The sequence below is a fragment of the Rhipicephalus sanguineus genome, chromosome 4, assembly GCF_013339695.2.
Source record: "Rhipicephalus sanguineus isolate Rsan-2018 chromosome 4, BIME_Rsan_1.4, whole genome shotgun sequence".
NCBI classification, from domain to species: domain Eukaryota; kingdom Metazoa; phylum Arthropoda; class Arachnida; order Ixodida; family Ixodidae; genus Rhipicephalus; species Rhipicephalus sanguineus.
This window is the reverse complement of record NC_051179.1, coordinates 3,182,699-3,190,117: the sequence shown is the minus strand read 5'-3', so window position 1 is coordinate 3,190,117 and position 7,419 is coordinate 3,182,699.

Sequence of the window (7,419 nt, the reverse complement as noted above, 5' to 3'; positions counted from 1 at the left end):
GAGTAGCGTATGCGCCGTGAGAGCAGAAGCGAGAACGCAGGAGAGGCGCAAGCAGGTGCTGGTAGAGAAGTGGAAAGAGTAACGCGCAGCTGTTGGAGAGAGGGAAGGAGGAGAGTCGCGCATGCGTAGTGTGAGTGCGGACCACAACGCTGCGTGCGGATGACCATGCCGCGTTACATACCCCCGAGCAAGAAATACTTCGCATCTAAAAATAAAAAAAAAACGTTGCCTCGGCAATTAAATCCGGCAACGCGCCGTTGCTACAACCGTTCCATTCGGCACGTTTCCAACAGGAGAAGTGTAATTTCGTCAACGCTTCAACATGCCGCGAGGTGGCGGCTTTAGCCCAAGCCTCGCACTTCGCATCCATCCATATCGAAAAAATATACGGCAGATCCCACGCACTGTGGGAATCGATGTAATGCGAAGCAGCCGGCAAAGAGCTGCTACATGGCCTTGTTCGTTTTTCACGCAAATTAAGTCATTCATGCCATTCCATCTAGTTCACTATATATCGTATATGCATGTCCAATCCGTTATATACGATGCTAATGAAACGTGTATTCTGGAATATACGATGCATGACCCGTCGTTTATGTTAATCACGGACTCGTGTCATGCCATACCAATTTTGGTATATATCCAGTTAACAAAACGGCCGGAAGCGCCCTATAAGCGTGGCATGTAAATCATGTCGTACATGACATGCGTGTCATGGTTTTCACGTTTCCACCTCTCATTTACGTTCGTCATACAGCTGCATCGCGCAGTACCAGTTTTGGTGTATATCAAGTGAGCGAAACAGCAGCGATTGGAGAATGAGCTTGGCATGTAAATCATGCCGTAAATTATACGCATATCATGATTGTGGCCCTCTAGCGGTCTCCTATCAAACTAGAGCACACGCCGGCGTGGAGCGAGCACCGCATGCTACAGTTGGCTATGCTATATGTGGTTTTGCCTGCGTTATTATCATCATCAAGGCTCTCGAAGAAAAAGAGGAAGAAGACTTCTCTTTCGCGCGAGCGTGCGCATGCTACAGTTGGCTATGCTATATGTGGTTTTGCCTGCGTTATTATCATCATCAAGGCTCTCGAAGAAATAGAGGAAGAAGACTTCTCTTTCGCGCGAACGTGCGCATGCTACAGTTGACTATGCTACATGTGGTTTTGCCTGCGTTATTATCATCATCAAGGCTCTCGAAGAAAAAGAGGAAGAAGACTTCTCTTTCGCGCGAACGTGCGCATGCTACAGTTGACTATGCTACATGTGGTTTTGCCTGCGTTATTATCATCATCATCAAGGCTCTCGAAGAAAAAGAGGAAGAAGACTTCTCTTTCGCGCGAACGTGCGCATGCTACAGTTGACTATGCTACATGTGGTTTTGCCTGCGTTATTATCATCATCAAGGCTCTCGAAGAAAAAGAGGAAGAAGACTTCTCTTTCGCGCGAGCGTGCGCATGCTACAGTTGGCTATGCTATATGTGGTTTTGCCTGCGTTATTATCATCATCAAGGCTCTCGAAGAAAAAGAGGAAGAAGACTTCTCTTTCGCGCGAGCGTGCGCATGCTACAGTTGACTATGCTACATGTGGTTTTGCCTGCGTTATTATCATCATCAAGGCTCTCGAAGAAATAGAGGAAGAAGACTTCTCTTTCGCGCGAAAGTGCGCATGCTACAGTTGACTATGCTACATGTGGTTTTGCCTGCGTTGTCATCATCATCAAGGCTCTCGAAGAAAAAGAGGAAGAAGACTTCTCTTTCGCGCGAACGTGCGCATGCTACAGTTGACTATGCTACATGTGGTTTTGCCTGCGTTGTCATCATCGTCAAGGCTCTCGAAGAAAAAGAGGAAGAAGACTTCTCTTTCGCGCGAGCGTGCGCATGCTACAGTTGGCTATGCTACATGTGGTTTTGCCTGCGTTATTATCACCATCAAGGCTCTCGAAGAAAAAGAGGAAGAAGACTTCTCTTTCGCGCGAACGTGCGCATGCTACAGTTGACTATGCTACATGTGGTTTTGCCTGCGTTGTCATCATCATCAAGGCTCTCGAAGAAAAAGAGGAAGAAGACTTCTCTTTCGCGCGAGCGTGCGCATGCTACAGTTGGCTATGCTACATGTGGTTTTGTCTGCGTTATTATCACCATCAAGGCTCTCGAAGAAAAAGAGGAAGAAGACTTCTCTTTCGCGCGAACGTGCGCATGCTACAGTTGACTATGCTATATGTGGTTTTGCCTGCGTTATTATCACCATCAAGGCTCTCGAAGAAAAAGAGGAAGAAGACTTCTCTTTCGCGCGAACGTGCGCATGCTACAGTTGGCTATGCTACATGTGGTTTTGCCTGCGTTATTATCACCATCAAGGCTCTCGAAGAAAAAGAGGAAGAAGACTTCTCTTTCGCGCGAACGTGCGCATGCTACAGTTGACTATGCTATATGTGGTTTTGCCTGCGTTATTATCACCATCAAGGCTCTCGAAGAAAAAGAGGAAGAAGACTTCTCTTTCGCGCGAGCGTGCGCATGCTACAGTTGGCTATGCTACATGTGGTTTTGCCTGCGTTATTATCACCATCAAGGCTCTCGAAGAAAAAGAGGAAGAAGACTTCTCTTTCGCGCGAACGTGCGCATGCTACAGTTGACTATGCTATATGTGGTTTTGCCTGCGTTATTATCACCATCAAGGCTCTCGAAGAAAAAGAGGAAGAAGACTTCTCTTTCGCGCGAACGTGCGCATGCTACAGTTGACTATGCTATATGTGGTTTTGCCTGCGTTATTATCACCATCAAGGCTCTCGAAGAAAAAGAGGAAGAAGACTTCTCTTTCGCGCGAACGTGCGCATGCTACAGTTGACTATGCTATATGTGGTTTTGCCTGCGTTATTATCACCATCAAGGCTCTCGAAGAAAAAGAGGAAGAAGACTTCTCTTTCGCGCGAACGTGCGCATGCTACAGTTGACTATGCTATATGTGGTTTTGCCTGCGTTATTATCACCATCAAGGCTCTCGAAGAAAAAGAGGAAGAAGACTTCTCTTTCGCGCGAACGTGCGCATGCTACAGTTGACTATGCTATATGTGGTTTTGCCTGCGTTAATATCATCATCAAGGCGCTCGAAGAACAAAAGGAAGAAGACTTCTCTTTCGCGCGAGCTGCGCCTGTAGCGGTCGCCTCTGGAACTAAGGTTACGCGTACGGCGCGGGACTTCACCCCAGCTTAAGAACCTGGCGAGCCAGCTCCTAAAACACAACACTGGGCACACCAGGCACACCTCCTTGGGCACACCTTGCATCAGACGCCCCCGTGTGTCAGGAAACGCAGGGGATCACTCCACGCGGCGCAGTTTAAAAGAAAAAGAAATATCTAAGAACATCTGATTCTCCATTACAGAGCTTGAGAATTGGGGACCCAAGACACTGGGTCACCAAGCTGCGTTGGATAGGCTGCTCTTGCGTTCGGAGGATCAGCAGAGCTTGAGAACTGGGTAAAACGCAAGCTGCGTTGGCGTAAACGCACGGAGCACCACACGTGGTGAAATTAAAATCATGCGAGACACGGGCCATACAATGTCGTGGCCCGCGCGGCGTCTGCATAGTCTCGCGGTGACCCAAGACTTCTTGGGGACCCACGATGGTTTTCGATTATTGGGTCATGGGCCAGCGCGAGCACAAGAGCCCAAGAGTGTCTTGGGTTCTGCGCATGCGCCCTGGCGGCTCGCAAGCTCCTTGGTCCACAAGCTTTTTGGGGCCCCAATTCTCAAGCTCTATGTTTTCGACACTTGCAGCGCGTTGCTCAAGCACAAAGACGTAACAACTGCGACATTTGTTAGTTCACGCTTGCCCTGTGCATGCCTGTGCGTTCTTTTCGGGCGTCCTTTGTGCTTCAGCGGCGCGCTGCAAGTATCGAGCTGCTTCTCGTTCTTCTTGTGACATTCCAATTTCTCGATACATTTTTTTACAAATGAGTGCTTTCAGGAACACGCGCAGGCATCCGCTATGACATGCGTCAGCTGATAAACAGTGGGCGAGCAAGGATAGCTCAATTCTCGGAACTTGTCTGTGACAACCTTCACAGAAATATTCACTTGCTGAAATGTTGGATTCAGGCTAAGGCTTTCCTTATTCGCCAACAGTTACTCGATTTGTGTGTTTTGTCACTGCAGCCTCTTTTGAAACATAAACCAAGGGTGCTATGCAGGATGGCCCCAGTTTGGCGAAACTCGGAATCTTTCTTCCGAGCTCTGTCGGCACCCCCTTTTGAACGAGCTAGCAGTACGAAAAGGTCAAATTCCTCTCTCAGAGCGCGCTGCGTTCCATTGGTTACGATGGAACGTGGCGTCACGTCAAGGGCGTTCGACAAAGTTGGGTGGTGTCTTCAAACCAGAGGTACCTCCTTTCAATTGTTTGTCATTCCACTGAGTGCAGAAGTGCACCCATGGAAGAAAAGTGTCAAAAACTTTTAATAACGATATTTTTTAGAGGTATTGGCTGTTTAAATTCCTTTTCAAGCGCTTAATGTCTGCACTAAGTATCCTTTAGAATAATCAGCACCACGGCCTTTGAGATAAGCTCTGGCCGAGCGCCATACAACACCGCGGCCGGAGCTAATCGCTGGGGCCATGTGCGTAATCATCATGGTCGGCTTGTACGTTGTAGCGCGTTGCTCGACCGGCGCGCGCCTTCTTCGTCTTCTTATTAGATGCGAAGCAGCTTATGACGGAATTCAATCCCGTGGTGGTGTGCGGCGTGACCACTCTTACTGCGCATGCACAAACCCTCTCTCCCACTCTCCTCCTTTACGCAGGTGCTCGGTCGCCTTCTCTCCTCTCCTCCCCCGCGCTGCAGCAACACTACCTATAGTCGGGTACAATTTTAGAAGGCAGGAGAGGCCCCGCCCAGATGTCCGAAGCGCAGCAGCCAATTGGCTCCGCGACTAAAGAAATAGTCCCGCTCAAAAAATTGTGACTGCTTCTAAAACGCGTATTTGTCGGTATAAATAAGATTTGTGTATCGTGGCGAGTGCTTTGGTAAAACTGGAATGATGGAAATGCTACAGCACATGCCGGATCACGAGAGAAAAATAACTCCGTGCCTTCTACAACGCTGTGCGTCGTCTGCTACGGACCAAGATCGACGGCACCGGGCGTGTAATTATAAGGCAGTCGCTGACTTAATAGCATAAGATTCGTATGTACTTTTTGTGTGTTTGCACAAGCTTTTTTTCAATGTGTCAGGCTTTTTTTTCGGTTGCGAACCTGCAATCGCGTGAGTTCGCGCACGTTGGCGCACGGCATTCCGTGCCAGTTTTCCGCCGTGGAGCCCAGTGAGGTGACATCGGAACGCGATCCTTTGTTGCCGAACGAGCCTTGTGTCGCCTCGATGGCCACACCACCAAGGAGCCTCGGCAAGAACATGAGCGGCCGCATCTTGAACAGCGATTCACGCAACATGATCTTCCACTGCTACACGTACTGGCGTAACAGGGAGCCTGAAAGCAGCCTGGAGGACACGAGCAAGTTTGTCGCCGACATGCTCGGTGTCGGCGAAACGACTGTGTTCAGGGTGAGGGAGGAAGTTGAAGCTTCGCATTTTTCGGGTGGCAAACTGACGACGCCCTCGCGAAAGCGCCCACGCAATGCGGAGAAGAGAAGACGCAGCGCGAAGTTTGACAGCTTCACGTTGTGCGCGCTGAGGTCATGTGTGCACGATTTCTTTCGCCGCAACGAAATACCGACGGTCGAGAAGATAACGGCCGAGTTCTCGGAGCGTATGAAACTCCCATCACTAAGGCGGTGTACCGTGCGTCGCCTGCTTGCCGAGATCGACTTCAAGCATGAAAAGAGAAGCCGAAACTCGCTGCTTATCGACCGGGATTACATCACCGACTGGCGGAATCGCTACCTCAGCGACGGGGAGCGTTACCAGGCGGAAGGCCGAAAGATCTTTATATGGACGAGACATGGGTGACGGCGGGACACACTCGGTCGATCGTGTGGACAGACATCATGGTGCAGAAGCGCGGACGCCTGCTCGCTCGAGCAAATGGCCTGACGACGGGTCTAAAACAACCTTCTGGGAAAGGTCAGCGTCTGATCGTGACGCACATCGGCAAGGAGGATGGCTTCGTCGACGGCTGTTTGGATGTGTTCCGAGGCCAAAAGACAGGCGACTACCATGAGGAAATGGACGGCAATCGCTTTGAAGGTTGGTTCAATGACTTCTGCCGAAGTTGCCAGCTGGTAGCGTCATTGTTTTATACAATGCACCTTACCATAGCCGGCGGGAAGAGAAATTACCGACGATGGCCTGGAAGGAGGAAGAGGAGTGGCTCACAAGCAAGAACATCACCTACGGTAAAAGGACGATAAAGAAGCTTGAGCTGGTGGCATCTGTAAAGTCACGCTTTCTGAGCTACATCGTAGACAGCACAGCTGTAAGGACCGGCTGCATTGTACTCAGGCTCCCGCCGCACCACTGCGAATTTAATCCCATTGAGCTTGCGCGAGCCAAGGTCAAAAATGGCGTCGCTGCGGATAACAGAGACTACAAGCTGTCCACGGTTGACGCCATCTTGAGAGATAAAATATCAATGAGGTAACGGCGGAAGACTGGAGGAAGAGCATTCAGCACGTGATGGACTTGGGGGCAAAGTTCAGACTTGACACGTCTGGGAGTGAGCCCATTCAACCCATCATCATCCAGATGGGTGAAGATGACACTGAAGAAAGCGACAACGACTGCGAGCTGTCTGGCATTGAGCCACTCGACGAAGCATAGCGGCTTCTTATTAATGAAAAAACAGCCCTTATTAGGGCTACCAAATTATTGCCGGTGGGTTCGCAACAGCCGACCATCTATTCCGTGACCTCTCAAATAAATAAGCAGTTCCATTTATGGCGTATTCCTTTGGTTGAAGCTCAATTCTGATAAGCAACGTCCTGCACAAATCGTGCTCGATTTGAGAAGTGGCATAGAAACACATTTCAATGCTGGCATATCTGAACTGAAATACTGTTGTTAACCCTGATTATCGTTGGCGAGCTCAAAAAGCTCATTCGGGCAGCCAGCGTCAAGTTTGACGCGCCCCGTAGTGAAATTGCAGTAGTCAGAGTACACTTCATGGTTCTGTTAGCAGTCTGCACTGGATATCACAGTCATGTCACAGCCAGTGCTGGTGAAATAGCAGAAGTCAACACAAACTGACAGCCACTGTTAGCAGCTTTCACGCCAAAGCACATTCATGTGGTTGCATTGTTTATTTTGGTTATCTGGCTCACAGAAGTAATACAAATAAAAGAGCAAATATAAAATATCATTAGCTTAGTGAGGCCCAAAATGCTCATTCAGGCAGCCACCGTCCAGTTTGACGCGCCCCATATTGAAATAGCAGCAGTCGGAGCACGCTTTATGGTTCTGTTAGCAG